Raw genomic sequence first — 17,229 nt, 5'->3', positions numbered from 1 at the left:
AAAAAACAACAGGGGGAAAATGTCTCATTCGAGAGCTTAACATACAAAAAAAAAACTAGTTTTTTTTTTTTTTTTTTACATATAGATAATGTGAACTGTCTAAATGCCTCATTTTTCGTTTTTCTCTAGCTACTTAGAAGACACTTAAGTTTAGTAATTCTGTAGAACATGCGACATTTGTTTACGTGTGCTAATTTCCCTGTCGGTCTATTCCTACTTAGAGAATTCCCCAATATGGGCCAAAAGCATAATGCTGATGGTAACTCAGTATCAGTCAGTCCACGGAGGGCCAGAATGATGTTTACATTCATACTTTTTGTTGCTCTGGTTTTACCCAGGGATCAGATTTAGACTATAACGTTTAACGATGTATAAACTGCATACCTTTTAGGGACTCCTCCAGAAATCTTATTTCTCAAAATCAGGCTTTTGAAATAATTTAGATGAACAAATACTTCAAGGTTATTGTCTCAGTAAAGTTATGCCAGCATGTAAGTAGGAGATATCGCTGGTATCCTCTCATGAAACTTTGAAGACAGGAATTGGCTATCTATTGTTATCATCTGAGCAACGCAGATGCTCTGAGTGAGGAAATTTAGAATATGTCAGAAGCACTGTGTAAATGATAGCGCTAGCGGTGGGAGGAAAAGAAAGGCCACGCCTCAGGAGTAAAGCACATGTGTAATCATAGACGGGATCGCTCAGTGAAGTTTAGGTTCAAATGTATCCATCTAAATGGATTGAATCATCTGAATATTAGAATTTATACAGGCAAAATAACTTTGTGATTGCAAGCCTGATACAATCTAGCCATTATCCCACACTTTTCCCTCTGAAACAATAGTTCACAGAACAATTCTAACAGCATAAGCTTTCTTGGAAACACAGCTCTCATGTTACAACCAGTGTATATTTCTGTTATTTTGTAAACAGAACCCATTTCTAGGAATACAGTACAAAGAAACTCTATATCGGAAAATCCCAAGTAATATCTATTTGGGTGCTGGGAATATAAAACAAGTTCTGTATTAGTAGATTTTAAGTACTATTTTTTTTAATTGGATTGTTTTTGAAAGGCTATTTTCTGCATCAAATTTCTTACTGCAGTGAAATTAAATAGTACCTTATATTGGGTGAGTGATTTAGAATTTTCAAAGTGCTTTCACATAAACATCTCATTTCATCTTCATAGCAATGATACCTGTCCCGGCATCATCAAACAGGTATCATTATCCTCATTTTTACTTGAGTAAATTAAAGCTTGAAGAAGTTAAGTAACTTGCCTGAGGTCAGGAGTATCTCCCTCTGAGTCCATTGCTTCCACTACTCTGACACTTCTTTCACCAAGCCTATTATTAGACCTTTCAACTGCTTGCTTGTTTGTGTACGTGGAGGAGGCTGATCTTTTTGGCTACTCCTAACGTCCATTTTCTTACGACAATCCTGGGAATGGTGCAGGACCAGGCAGCATTTGGCTTCATTGTGCTGGGGGCTGCCATGAATGGGGGGGTTGACTCGAGGGCAGCAGGCAACAACCATGTGTCCATTTACTTACCTAGGAACAGGTTATCTTTTAGAACACTTCCATCACAGAGGAGATGATTATACAAGACCATACTGTGAATTCTCTGTCTTGCAGAATAATCTACCCCAAAGCTCGGAATTTTCAAGAATTTTACTCATATCGCAATGCATAGATGCTAAAGTAATGGATGAATATTACCATCACTGAAAAACTCCTCATACGCTATTTTCGAGAAGTGCTACGCTATTTTCAAGGAGTCAGCAGCAGATAACAGGTGGTTAGCACATGAGTTTGTACTTTGTGCTGTCCTGGTGATCTCTCCTCTCTACCGGTCTATTAAGACTTCCTTGCTGCAGCTCTATGAGGCAAAAATTACAACTTTTATTGTTAGAAGACCGTGAACATCACAGAGACCTCGTGAATCCGTAGCTGCTGAATACCACCTGACTTCGCTGCTCCCTCTTGGCATTTATTGGGTGTTTATAATCATGTTCTTTTTTGTTCAATAATAATGAATTTTAAATATTCTACTCAGGAATTTATTAGCGTGTATTCAGTAAAAGCACATTTTTAAGAAAGAAGCTTGCAGATGAGACAGCGCTTACGGTAATGACTCATGGTTTTTCCAGGTGGAGGAAGTGGTGAAATGGGGATTTGAATATGGTGGATCTTACTGTAGTCCTGGAAAGTTCTAAAGGGCAACCAGAAAAGGGAAAGTGGTTTCTTGTAGTTGTCGTCATTCTTTTTTGGTGTAACAATATTTCCTCAAGAAAGTAACTTTTTCCCCTTAGGGAAAAAAGTAAGGCGTCTCAAAATTAGCCTTATATGCTTTGCGATATTAAAGTCAGATTGTGCTGGGCTCACAATGAGTCATCACACTAGCATGGCTTTATTTTTATTTCTTTTCTATTCTGGGGACTCAAGCCTGAAGAAAACTGTTGGGGAAGTTGGGGAAGATGGAAACAAATAGGAGAGAAACAGCATAGTGGCAGCGATCAAAGAGGATAAGTAACGGATTCAAACTACCACCTAGTACGGCCTTGGGAAGGTTATTAAACTACTCTGAGTCCCAGTTTCCTTAATTGCAAAATGAAAACAGTGACAAATAACTTACAAAGGTGTGCTTGGTCCTTAAACCAAAACCAAACTGTTGCCATTAAATTGATTCCAACTCATAGCGGCCCTATAGGATAGGGTAGAGCTGCCCCATAGGATTTCCAAGGAGCAGCTGGAGGATTTGAACTGCTGACCTTTTGGTTAGCAGCTGAACGCTTACCCACCGTGCCACCAGGGCTCCATGTGCTTGGTCCTTAGCACTAAGTAAACGTCCAAAATAAATGTCGATATTGTTATTAATGGCTATTAAAATTAAGGAAAATTTTTGATCTGGGTATATAGTATAACTGTCAAGAGAATGGCTCTTTAAAACATTGCCAATTGCTCTAGAATAAAATAACGGTATAGATATGACTCACTGGTGAATCCACATAAATAAGTCTGTTTAGACTGAAAACATGTTGAACCACATTTACGACTGCTATTTTGAGAAGTCAGTGGGGAGTTTGTCTAGGAAAAATTTTATACTCCCTGGGCAGAGAGGCAACTACATCCAACCCAGTGCCATTTAAATCAATGGAAATCTTGTGGAATAAATGCTAAGAAACTTTCTTTTCTGAAAACCAAGCAGAAATGAGGGAAAGAGGGAAGACCAGACATTTGAAATGAAAACCCTTGATTTGAACCCAAAATATAAAAAGAAGTTAGGAGACTGTATACTCCTTTCATCTTCCTGGCGTCCCTGGTTAGTGAAAATGGTTAATGCACTTGGCTACTAACTGAAAGGTTGCAAGTTCAAGTCCACCCAGAAGCTCCTTGGGAAAAAGGCCTTGCAATTCACTTCCAAAAATCAGCCACTGACAAATCCCAGGCAGCCTGGTTCTAGTCTGACACTCACAGGGTCACCACGAGTTGGAGTCAACTCAATGGCAACTTTTTTTTGTCTATCTGTAGGGTCACTAGGAGTTGGAACCAACTCAGTGGTAATTAACAGCAACAACAGAAACATGCATATGCAGCGCATAGAAGCAATAATATCATTGTTATAAGGCAGAGATGGCAAAACTAAATAAACATAATCTTTAGGCAAGAAATTACTTTGATAGCTCAGGTTTTCAAATGAAACATGGATAAAACCCTCTAAGCATTGTCATTTAAAAAACAAGTTTTTGATGATTATATGCTACAAAATTGTTTCTTTTGTGTGTTTCTGATTCTAAAAGCAGCATGTGATTAATACAGTTCAGTGTGGTTTATGTAGTAAAGTATAATGAAGAAAACAAAAATTGGTTTCCATCCTATAACCCAGAGAAACCACTTCTTAAACACGGTGTTCTGAACATTCATTTACAAATTTATTCAAAACTATACAGTAAGTGAAGAAAGGCCAAGCCTTCTTGGAATTCACAGCCTAGTGGGGAATACAGAGAAAAAATAAGAAAATGTGAATGTTATTCCAACTTGGGGTAAGTGTAATGGAGAAAAAAGAAAAAAAAATGTCTTGGCTACACACTAAAGGACATCGTGTTGATTTTATCAAGTGGATATATCCATGTTATAAAAATAAATAAAAACTTTTAAAAATGTATCATCAGAGAATATCTTCATGACCTTGGGGAAGTTGAAGATTTGTAAGGCAACAACAATAACAATAACAATACATACATACACATCACTCACCATCATAAAGAAAAAAAAAAATCAAACTGATAAATATGACTTTAAATTTAAAACTCTGTTCTTCGAAATATACCATTAAGAGAGTAAAAAGGCAGGCCATGAAGTAGAAGGCATTTGCAATATAGATTCAACAAGGATTCATACATATAATAAATAAATAACTCCTACATGTTAATTAAAAAAAAAAAAAGACAGGCATCCTAATATAAGAAAAATGGGCCAAAGATCTCAATAGTCATGTCACAAAAGAAAGCATCCAAATAAGCTTAGTATTAAGGCTCATCAGAGTAATACAGATTAAAATGAGAATGAATAAAAAATGATAATGAGATAGTACTACGATCTTACTTTAATGGCAAGAGAAACAAAATAAAACACCTGACACATCCAAGTGTTGACAAAGATGTGAAGCAATTTGATCTCTCCTTTTTATACTACTGGTGGAACCCCTGGTGGTGTAATGGTTAAGTGCTACAGCTGCTAACCAAAAGGTTGGCAGTTTGAATCTACCAGGCACTCCTTGGAAACTCTGTCCTATAGGTTTGTTATGAGTTGGAATCAACTCGATGGCAAAAGGATCGAGTTTTATACTACTGTTGGGAGTATAATCTGGTACATCTACTTTGTAAAACTATTTGGCAGAATCTGCTAAAATGAACACATGCATACCCAATGACCAAACGCGACTATCCCATATAAATATATATATATACAGCTGCTAACCAAAGGGTCGGCAGTTAGAATCCGCCAGGTGCTCCTTGGAAACTCTATGGGGCAGTTCTACTCTGTCCTATAGGGTCTCTATGAGTCGGAATTGACTCGACGGCACTGGGTTATATATATATATATGTGTGTGTGAAGTATGAATCTAGGAAAATTGGACAAAAAAACCTTTGCTGTAGAGTCTTTTCAGACTCGTAGTAACCCTATAGGACAGACTAGAACTGCCCTCTAGGGTTTTCATGGAGCAGATGGTGGATTTGAACTGCCGACCTTCTCGTTAGTCGCCAAACTCTTGACCACTATGCCACAGGAAAATTAGAGGTTCTGAAAAATGAAATGGAACACATAAGCATCAATATCCGAGGCATTAGTGAGCTGAAATGTACTGGTATTGGCCACTTTAAATCAGATAATTATATGGTCTACTATGCTGGGAATGAAAAATTGAAAGGGAATGGTGCCATATTCATCGTCAAAAAGAACATTTCAAGGTCTGTCCTGAAGTACAATGCTGTCAGTGATAGGATAATATCCATACATCTACAAGGAAGACCAGTAAATCCAACTATTATTCAAATTTATGCACCAGCCAGTAATGCCAAAGATGGGGAAATTGAAGATTTTTACTAACTTCTGCAGTCTGAAATCAATCAAACATGCAATCAAGATGCATTAATAGTTGCTGGTGATTGAATGAGAAAGTTGGACACAAAGAAGAGGAATCCGTTGTGGAAAACATGATCTTGGTGATGAAAATAAAGCTGGACGTCACATGATAGAATTTTGCAAGACCAATGACTTACTCATTGCAAATACCTTTTTTCAACAACATAAGTGGTAACTATCCATGGGTACTTCACCAAATGGAAACACAGGAATCAAATTAATGACATCTGTGGAAAGAAATGATGGAAAAAAATGGTATCACTCAGAACAATGGGAGGGGCCGACAGTGGGACAGATCATCAATTGCTCATATGCAAGTTCAAGTTGAAACTGAAGAAAATTAAAACAAGTCCACAAGAGCCAAAATATAACCTTGAGTATATCCCACCTGAATTTGAAGACAATCTCAAGAATAGACTTCACTTATTTAACACTATGACCTAAAAACAGACGAGCTGTGGAATGATAGCAAGAATATCATACATGAATAAAATGTCATTGAAAACACAGGAAAGAAAGAAAAGACCAAAATGGATGTCAGAAGAGACTCTGAAACTTGCTCTAGAACATAGTATAGCTAAAGTAAATGGAAGAAATGATGACGTAAAAGAGCTGAACAGAAGATTTCAAGAGCAGCTCGAAAAGACAAAGTAAAAGTATTATAATGAAATGTGCAAAGACCTGGAGTTAGAAAACCCAAAAGGAAGAACACACTCAGCATTTCACAAACTGAAAGAACTAAAGAAAAGAGTCAAGCCTCAAGTTACAATTTTCAAGGAAACTATGGAAAAAATGCTGAACGATACAGGGAGCATCAAAAGAGGATGGAAGGAATACACCATGTCACTGCACCACAAAGAATTTGTCGACTTCTATCAATTTCAGGAGGTAGCATATGATCAAGAACTGATGGTATTGAAGGGAGAAGTCCAAGCTGCCCTGAAGGCATTGGAAAACACAAGGCGTCGGGACTTAATACCAATTAAGATGTTTCAACAAACCCTGAAGGTTCTGAAAAGAAATTTGGAAGAGAGCTACCTGGCCAACTGACAGGAAGAAATCCATATTTGTGCCCATTCCAAAGAAAGGTATTCCAACAGAATGCAGAAATTATCAAAAAAAATCATTAATATCACACATAAGTAAACTTTTACTGAAGAAAATTCAAAAATCTTTGGAGCAGTACATTGACAGGTAACTGCCAGAAATTCAAGCTAGATTCAGACGAGGATGTAGAAGAAAGGATATCATTGCTGATGTCAGGTGGGTCTTGGTCAAAAGCAGAGAATATCAGAAAGATGTTTACCTGTGTTTTATTGACTATGCAAAGGCATCGTGTGGATCATGACAAATTACGGATAACGTTGTGAAGAATGGGAATTCCAGAACACTTAGTTGTGCTCATGTAGAACATGTATATAGACCAAGAGGTAGTCGTTGAACAGAACAAGGGGATACTGAGTGGTTCAAAATCAGGAAAGTTGTGTGTCAGGATTGTATCTTTTCTCTGTACTTAATTCAATTTGTATGCTGAGCAAATAATTGGAGAGGCTGGACTATATGAAAAAGAATGTGGCTTCAGGATTGGTGGTAGTCTCATTAACAACCTGCAATATGCATGAAAGAACAAATATTGTATGAGACTACCATCATAAGAACTGAAGAAAAGGTTTAAACACAGAAGAAAATATTCTTTGATGGTTATGAGGATGGGGATAGCAGACAAGGATTATTTTAGATGAAGTGAAGGACAATACACAATACAGGGGAAGTTAGCACAACTGGTTAACCCAAAAGCTAAGCAGTTTCCTGAATACAAGCGAACACTTTGATGGACAGAGGAGCAGGGACAGGGTCTGGGGACCATAGTTTCAGGGAACATCTAGGTCAATTGGCATAACAAAGTGTATTAAGAAAATGTTCTGCATCCCACTTTGGTGAGTGGCGTCTGGTGTCTTAAAAGCTAGCAAGTGGCCATCTAAGATGCAGCAATTGGTCTCAATTCACCTGGCAAAAAGCAGAATGAAGAACACCGAAAACACAAGGAAAATATGAGCCCAAGAGACCGAAAGGGCCACATAAGCCAGAGACTCAATTGGCCTGAGACCAGAAGAACTAGATGGTGCCTGGCTACCACCAATGACTGTCCTGACAGGGAACACAACAGAGAATCCGTGATGGAGCAGGAGAAAAGTGGGATGCAGGCCTCAATTTTTAGTAAAATGACCAGACTTAATGGTTTGACAGAGACTGAAGGGAACCCAGAGGTCATGGTCCCCAGACTCTGTTAGCCCAAAACTAAAACCATTCCCAACTCTTCAGACAAAGATTGGACTGTAAGACATAAAATAATACAGGTGAGGAGTGTGCTTCTTAGCTCAAGTAGACACACGAGACTATGTGGGCAGCTCCTGTCTGGAGGCTAGATGAGAAGGCAGAGGGGGACAGAAACTGCTTGAATGGACATGGGAAATACAGAGTGGAGACAAGGAGTGTGCTGTCATATTGTAGGGGGAGCAACTAGGGTCACAGAACAATGTATGTATAAGTTTTTGTATGAGAAAATGACTTGAATTGTAAGCTTTCACAATTTAAAAAAAAAAAAAAACCTGCAATATGCAGATGACACAATCTTGTTTGCCAAAAGTGAAGAAGACTTGAAGCACTTACTGAAGATCAAAGACCACAGCCTCAGTATGGATTATATCTCAACATAAAGAAAACAAAAATCCTCATAACTAGACCGATAAGCAACATTATGATAAATGGAGAAAATATTGAAGTTGTCAAAGATTTCATTTTACTTGGATCCATAATCAATGCCCAAGGAAGCAGCAGTCAAGAAATCAAATGAGGCATTCCTTGGATAAAAACTCTGCAAAAGACCTCTTTAAAGTGTTAAAAAGCAAAGATTGTCACTTTGAGGACTAAGGTGTACCAGACCCAAGCCATGGTATTTTCAATCGCCTCATACGCATGTGAAACCTGTACAATGAAAGGAAGACTGAAGAAGAATTGGTGTATTTAAATTATGGTGTTGGTGAAGAAAGAATGAGTCTCTCTTGGAAGAAGTACAACCAGAGTGTTCCTTGGAAATGAGGATGGCGAGATTTTGTCGCATGTTCTTTGGACATGTCTTCAGAGGAGACCAGTCCCTGGAGGAAGACGTCATGCTTGGTAAAGGCTAGGGAAAAAGAAAAAGACCCTCTGTGAGATGGATCGACACAGTGGCTACACAATGGGCAGAAACATAGCAATGATTGTGAAGATGGTGTAGGATGGGGCAGTGTTTAGTACATAGGGTGGCTATGAGTCAGAACTGACTCATTAACACCTAACAACATATATATATATATGAGGAAAGACTGCAAATATCCACCAAAAGACATTTATGAGTTTACAGTCATTTTATTCACAATAGTTCCAAAGTGGAAACATATCCATCCTGGATGACTCTCTCAGACAAACCGCTGAGTTAGACACAAAATAGTACACACTGTTGGATACTGAATGAGTCCATTTATATAAATTACAAAACCTGGATAGTCACAGTAGTGGTAACCTTTGAAAAAAAATATACTCTTTTTTGGAGCAGTATTAGATTTACAGAAAAATTGTGCAGAAAGTACACACAGAGAGTTGTCTTTACCCCCGGCCCCCGCAATTTCTCCTATTATTAAAGTCTTGCATTGATGTGGTACATTTGTCCCATTGATGCACCAATGTTGATACATTGTTATCAACTAAAGTTCATATTTACATTAGGGCTCACTCTGTGTGTTGTATAGTCCTATCGATTTTGATAAGTGTATAATATCGTGTGTCTGCCGTTACAGTCTCATAGAGAATAGTTTCAGTGTTCTTAAAATGCCCTGTGCTTCACCTGTTCATGCCTTCTACCCTCTTCCTGAACCCCTGGCATTCACTGACTTTTCTACTGTCTCTACAGCTTTACCTCTTAGAAGAAACACAGACAGAATGCTCCTTAAAAGCAAGGGTGGCGAGACTTTGATTCTCTTACTTTGGACATGTGATCAGGAAAGATCAACTGCTAGAAAAGAAAATCATGCTTGGTAAAGTAGAGGGTCTGGAAAAAATGATGGAAACTCAATGAAATGGATTGACACAATAGCCATAACAATGGGTTCAAACCTACAAATGATCATGAAGATGGAGAAGGACCACACAACAGTTTATTCTGTTAGACATATAAGGTCACCATGAGTCTGAGCTACACTAACAGTTTTGCCTTTCTGGACTGTCACGTAGTTGGAATCATACAGCATGTAGTGGTGACCTTTTGAGGGACCATGACTTGAAGGGTGAGTGAAGGTCTTGGAGAGTGGGTGATGTTTTATACCTTCCCTGGATGGTGTGCTCACTTCAAAAAGTGAGCTATATACACTAATGGTTTGTATGTTTACAGTATTAATATCGCAGCTTTTAAAAAAGTGAAAATATTTTAGCATCAAACTAATACAGCGAATGTCATAAATAAATATATCTGAAAATGATACGGTGACTTGAAAGTACTTATGTGGTGCAGTGTTTCCAAGGGGGTGGGATTTGATGCAATGGCTCTAACTTTAATGATCATAACATTTTTGTTAAAGAGATTTTGAATCTTTTGGCTTTTTCACTTTCATCGTTCCCACACGTGATCCATGTACTTGAATTTAACTGAAAGTCTCTGGGCAGGAATTGGGAAAACTGGGGGATTGGGGGAAAGGGACTGATTGACTCTTCATTTACTTCAAGATTAGTCATACGCATACCAAGATTAAAAAAAAAAAAAATTACAGCAGAAACTGAAGTTTTTTGGAAACAGCTGTGACTTGGGCTTCAGAAGACAAAAGATATTACTCAAAATTCTGCTTCTTGCTGTTGACGTGTGATCCTTACCCAATCTTGCAAAGCTTCATTTTTGTTCCAGTCTGTGTCCCCAGGTTGCTGTAATAACGTGTACTGAAATAAGTGTTTGCTGGAAGGAGGACATGCAAAACATGAATGGAATTTTGCTGATAACATTTTATGTACTGGTTACCACAATCATTTACCAAGAGGGAACCATGCACGCTCTGAAGTCCTCAAATGGAAATCAGCCTTTGTTCCTTCAGGGACACAGAGCCACCATTCCCATAGCAACACTGCAATGTGATGTCAGAAATAAGGGTTAGGCCTTGAATGTTAAAACAAAAGAGAGCAGTGGCTAGCTAGGAAAAACTGAAAAAATAGTACTGTATGTCCAATAAAGGAAGGAATCAGTGTGTGCTTATCAACATGCTCTTTTTTTTTTTTTTAATGTCTGAAAATTGGAAAGAATCCATTTTTAAAAAGCCTGTGTTTTTTAGAAATCAGTATTTCTCTTGGTGTATCAGATCACTTAGAAAAGAAGTAGGTTTTCCTTTTGCTTTCTTTCATTAACACAGATGTTTCTCTTATGTGTAGTCAAGAAGAGGCTGAGTGTGAAGGAATTTATTTGCCCAGACCCTGGAGGTGCTGTGACTTTTACCCTCAGCAGAGAGATGCATGATACTAATGGGGAGAAGTCACCATGGGTGGGGGATTTTTCTGTTCTGAAGATCTAAATGGTATGAATATGCCGGATTTTACAATCTGCATAGATTTTTATTACAGAAATGTGTTCTTGTTTCTTTTTAATGAGAAAATGTTTTGTGAAACTTGTAACTTAGTTGTCAAAGAAGGTTGGCTCCTATTCCTACAGTATCCAGGAAAAGCACTGGAAGCACCAATGTAAACGCTTTGCTTTGATTCTTTCGGGTCAGCTGTTGATTGTATATGTGACGTGTGATACTGTTAACCGGAGGAGTTGATTCCTTTTCCTTTTCTTTTTAAAAAAAATCAAATTTCATAGGGAAAAACAAGAGAACGATTTAAGGGGGATCCTTAACCTAGAAAGAATTGAACTGATGGATGAATTTTCATATTCTTCAGTGAATGTCATGACTTTAGCCTATAAAAAAGAGACGTTTCTTATAAGCTCCATACCCGCTAAAATATCTCTTGATACTACAGTTTTATTTATATAGTATATTGTTGTTCAGAGCAAATGAAATCCCCTAATGCATTTTGCTAAAAAATGCCATTTACCTCCAATTTTTTTAAGTACTAAATTTTGTTGTGGTGGTGGCGGTGTTAGTTGCTGTTGGGTCGGCTCTGATTCATGGTGACCTTAAAGAAAAAAACCAGTCTATTGCTGTCAAGTCTATTCTGACTTATAGCAACCCCATAGGACAGAGTAGAACTGCCCCGTAGGGTTCTAAGGCTGTAAATCTTTATGGAAGTTGACTGCCACATCTTTCTTTTGCAGAGCAGCTGGTGGGTTCGAACCGCGAACCTTTAGGTTAGCAGCTGAGCACTTAACCACTGTGTCACCGGGACTCCATGTGTAACAAAACAAAACATTGCCCTGTCCTGCACCACCTTCATGATTATTGGTATGTAAAGGGTCGCTATAGGGTCGCTATGAGTCGGAATTGACCTGCTGGCACTGGGTTTGGTTTTTTGGTTTGTGGGTCCATTGTGGCTACTGTGTCAGTACGTCTCACTGAGGGTAAACTTGTTTTTGCTGACCCTCTACTTTGCCGAACATCATGACGTCCACTTCTAGCAATTAGTGTGTTCTGATGATGTGTCCAAAATAAGCTAAAATTACACACACATACACACACATATATGTACATACATACACATACACAAACCCACACCCAATGGTATAATCATGCTCAATTATTCTTCCTATGATACATAAAAACTTAATACTAATTCTCATATCCTCATTCAACTTTACAATCCACGAAATAATGTCTGCTTGAAGTTATATAAGCCAAGGGGAAATTGTTAATACATTCATAGTCTATATTTTAAAATACTTTTCTACCATCTGCTCACTCTCACCAAAAATGTGGCATATAAAAACCACTGAAATAATTAAGATAAGTGCATAACAATAACAGGAATAGCTACTTCTATTGAGTGTTTATACTATTTCAGGCACTGGACCGTATGCTTCTGATTATTCTCTCCTTTTTTGCTCACAACTCTAAGACCAGGAACCGTTATTCCCAACTCACTGGGGCATAGTGAGGTTAAGTAACTGCCTGGAAAACACACATCTAGCAATAGACTGATCTGGGTTTCAAACCTGGGTTTTCCTGACCACTGAAATGAAGCCAGTAATCTCTCCAAATATGGCTCTAGAATTAATGGGTGTCAAGTACCCTTAAGACCAAGAATCTCACACACCATTCATGCCTTCATTAAGGCGAGTTGGGATGATGAAATGATAAATAATTGCATCTTACAGGAACAGAAAGTGCCACTTAGGTGCAAGCTGTTTGTGCCTAAAAAGAGAACACAAACGTGCTCAAGGTGAGTTGTGATCTTTACCCATTGTTTCTCCACTGACAGGGCCTCCAAGTATAACAGTGAACCTCCCCTGAGGGCCACAAACTGCCTTGAGATGCTATTGTGACTTTGCCTGTGCTGTTGCCATGGAAAATTATGCTTTCTGACTTTTGGTTGAAGGTCAATAATTGTGTTTAAATGGAGCAAGGTCTGAACTTCTATTATGTCTAGTGGGAGGTTTATTACAGGGTTTGGGGATGTCATCTAAATTAGACAACTGAAGGAAAATAACGCTTGTATGTTTAGGAAAATTTAGAGAACTCTTTGAGTGAGATTCTCTCTTTAAAATTTCATGAATTACCTGATAGCCTTTGAAGTGTTTCTTTGTCTGAAACTCTGAGCATTACTGTCTCCCTTCTTTAAGGAAACCTTTCCTTTCAACCATCTACAAGGAAGCAGCTTTCTTTTATGTTTATGAGAAGTAGGAGGCAATTATTTTATAATAAGTCCATCTCTGTAAACTACCCTATAATTTTTAGACTTTTAAATGTCATTATCATAAACACAAATCAGTGCTTATTCTGCTTGGCTTTGAAATGGCATTTAGACTTTGCATGTCCCTGTAACCTCTATTCAACTGAGTTACCTCAGTAAGTAAAAAAAAAAAAAAAAAAATTTTTTTTTCTTTCTCCACCTCAGTAAGTAAACTCAGCTCCTGAGTTCCTGTGGGTCCCACATGACAGTTTTTTCCATTCTGGATAATGCTGAGATGTGCAAGCAGCCCACTTTGAAAATGGAATGTGCTATTTCATCCTACTCAAACGTGGGTGGAGGGAAATGAATATTTCATTAAGGGTGTTTGTGCAAGTGTACTGCGGATAGCTGAGTGACCTACAACTGAAATTTTACCTTGCATGGTGGTGCTCACCTATTATTTTTCTTAGTAATGTTAGCTTTCAAGATTAATATTTGTTAGATTATATTTAAGGCTAAGGGACCTTATGGATCATTTAGTCCTAGATTCCAATTTAAATTCTAGAGAGTTTATGTGATGATGAGCAAATCATTTACCCTTCTCTGGACTCCAGTTTTTGATTTGAGGCAGTTGAAGCATATGATCTTTAAGGTATACCCACTGCTGTTGAGTCAATTCTAACTAATAGTGATCCTATAGGACAGAGCAGAACTGCCCCATAGGGTTTCCAAGGCTGTAATCTTAATGGATGGAGCCCTGGTGGCACAGTGGTTAAGCGATCAGCTGCTAACAGAAAGGTTGGCAGTCCAAAGCCACCATCCACTCTGTGGAAGAAAAGGGTGGCAGCCTGCTTCTATAAAGATGGCAGTGGTTAATCTTTACAGAAGCAGACTGTCACATCTTTCTCCCATGGAGCATCTGGTCCGCAGCTGAGCGCTTAGCCACTGTGCCACAAGTGCTCCTTTCTTTAAGGTATAAATACTCTCTAATTTGCTATGGTAAGCTAACAGTGGGGGCACCAATAGACCTCATTTTATTTCAGCAGTTTGCAGGTCTAGAATTGAAATCAGCCTTTTCTGATTCCTTCCCGCATTCTCCCTATGGGATCCCAGCTCAGTCATTTGCTAGATGTGTTATTTTGAGCAAGTCACTTCACCTCTCTAAGCCTGTTGTTATTGACTCGATTTTGACTCATTGTGATCCCATGTGACAGAGTAGAGCTGCCTCATGGCATTTACTTGGCTGCAGTCTTTATGGGGGTAGATCTCCAGGTCTTTCTCCAGAGGAGCCGCCTGGGTGGGCTTGAACCACCAACCTTTTTGCTAGCAGCTGGACACTTAACTGTTTTGCCACCAGGGCTTGTTTCTTTAAACCTAATAACATACAAATAATGGTGACAATTAAGTAGAGAGTTATAAGGATTAAATGAAATAATGCTTATAAAGGACTCAACACAATACACAAAAATATACCTTCACATATTAGCATGACATAACATTTGGTTATGGCGAACGCAGAAAATCACATAATTGTATGTCCCACTGGGGTCCACCAGTAGTCTGCCTGTGAGCTAAAGCTGAGATTTCATTCGTGGGCTCTGCTCTCCTGAGAGTGGAAGGGCTCGCATCGCAGGGTGGACCTACAGTAGCATTCTCCAGCTCCAAGGCCTTGTAGTTCTGAGGCCCTGGCTTAAACTATTCCCATGAGGTGGGCTGTGAGAAGGCCTGAGGTGCTGATGCATGGCTCGGCCCCAGGGCTAACCCCAGTGAATGTACCTTCTACTTGTGGGCACTCCTTATTTCTGAATATACAGTTTCTGAGAATTATAACCATGTGTATGTCTATTTTTTAGTAGTACTTAAAATTATGAGAATATTCATACATTGGATTTGGACTTCTATACCATTGGGAAAACCAAATACAAAAAGTTACTAGGCTATGTATTTCCTTTACACACACAGGCAAGGAAGGAAGCTACAGGGTTGAATGCCAACTGACGTCTGGTTCTTGCCTTGCCACTAATAGCTATCTTTTTAATCTTCTCGAGCCTCTGCTTTCTCATCTGTGAAATTAATAGATTAGGCCATGAAATTTTCAAAATCCCCTCCACTGATAATATTCCGTGATTCTAAAAAAAATTGCTTTATGTGTATTTAGGGGCTTACAGTGCCTGTCGACATGGATAGGACTATATTAATGGGATCACAACTTATACATTTTTGAGTGATTACTTACCTTATGAGTGGCTAGTGACAGTGTGCTACAAAGTGCTATGGTTTCTCACTACATCCTCCTTTAATTATATATTGACAGAAGATCAGCAGAGAGATACATTCTAATATATTGTGTAAATAGTCACAGAGGTCCAAAGTAGATCCTCGTAGACATAGTCTTATGGGCACAACTCAAATTCATCTATCTTTTATACTTTCCTTTCCTAAATATGAAAATCCTTTGCAATTTTTCATTTATTTTGGTGATTTTTTTTAGAAATTCATTTTTTAGTAATTATAATAGTTGATTAAATTACAAATTATATTTCTAGCTCAGCTTTATTGTATATTATTTTAGATTTGACTCTCCAGGCACCAACTGGGAAGCAATACTCTTCTTATGTGACTACCTGAGGCCTAAAATTTAAAATCAATGTAAAGCTATGGAATATGTTATGGTTTGTTTGGCTAAACTATTAATTCTGAGCCAGTAGATGCTTAATTTTTTTTTTTTTTTAGATGAGCATAATATCTTCACTGATGTCTGGAATTACACTTTTCCACTTTTAAGAAAGCATCAAACCTCTAGACCAATAATTTTATATAAGGGCTCTCGATGAATGTTTGTCTTGATTTTATAGGAAACTTCACTCCAGCTGCCTCTAGATCTTGATGAAATTGAACTTGAATTGAGAGCAAAAGACCTTTTCTGTGTCTTTTTTACTTTAATAGAATTCTTTCCATTCTCCTCATGGGGTTTTGACCCATGACTGTGCACGTGAGTTATCCCTATTTTGACTTGGATAATATTGATTTGACCCCAATGAAGAAGAAACAGGAGGTGAGACAGTTCCAACAGGGTAGGGGTAACACAGCTCTTCATATAGACTATTCTTTGTCTTGATTATTTCTTAGGAAAAACTCTAAAATATTTATGTATGGGTTTGGAAAGTGACGTTAAGACCTTTTTCCTCAAAGAATATAGGAGCCCATACCTAATGGAGAGCTGGAAAGAGTGAAAGGTTTCCTCACTTACTAGACTCTACAAGGTATATAATTTCATGCTCTTTAGAACAGGTAGTCAGAGTTAGACTACGGATAAAAAGTGTTCTTACCATTTTCAGGAGTAGCATTTCTGACAGTAAGAATTCAAAACTTTGTGGCTTAAAGCAGCAATATTTGTATCTCGCAGCTTCTGGGGTAAATAATCCAAATGGGGAATAAAGGAAAATTTATCAAAACAACGAAGAAAAAAGAGGAGAAAGGATAGGCATACACACAATAAGACAATTATCTAATTGCAAGTAGGTTGGGAATCACAATAAAGACACTATCCTGGATTACCTAGGTGGGCCCAATACAATCACAAGGAATCTTAGAAATGGAAGGGTGAGTAGTAAGAGGGAGAACCAAAGAGTTGGTAGCATTGGAAGTACTTGGCCCAGCATTATTAGCTTTGAAGACGGAAGAATGGACCCCTGCATAAGTAATATAGTTGGCCTCTAGAGTCTAGAAAAGGCAAG

General features: G+C 38.2%; 1 long non-coding RNA gene across 2 annotated transcripts in view; it reads left to right on the top strand.

Moving 5' to 3' along the window:
- Positions 1 to 17,229, top strand: part of LOC126076570 (uncharacterized) — a 56,975-nt gene that overhangs the window by 27,991 nt on the left and 11,755 nt on the right. For both annotated transcript variants that reach the window (XR_007517510.1, XR_007517509.1), the window contains exon 2: positions 11,982 to 12,108. This is a non-coding gene — a long non-coding RNA (uncharacterized LOC126076570). The remainder of the gene's footprint in view (positions 1 to 11,981; positions 12,109 to 17,229) is intronic.

The sequence above is a fragment of the Elephas maximus genome, chromosome 4 (assembly GCF_024166365.1).
Source record: "Elephas maximus indicus isolate mEleMax1 chromosome 4, mEleMax1 primary haplotype, whole genome shotgun sequence".
In the NCBI taxonomy this organism is placed as follows: domain Eukaryota; kingdom Metazoa; phylum Chordata; class Mammalia; order Proboscidea; family Elephantidae; genus Elephas; species Elephas maximus.
The sequence above is the reverse complement of the archived record's forward strand: the minus strand, read 5'-3'. Positions and strand labels throughout refer to the sequence as shown.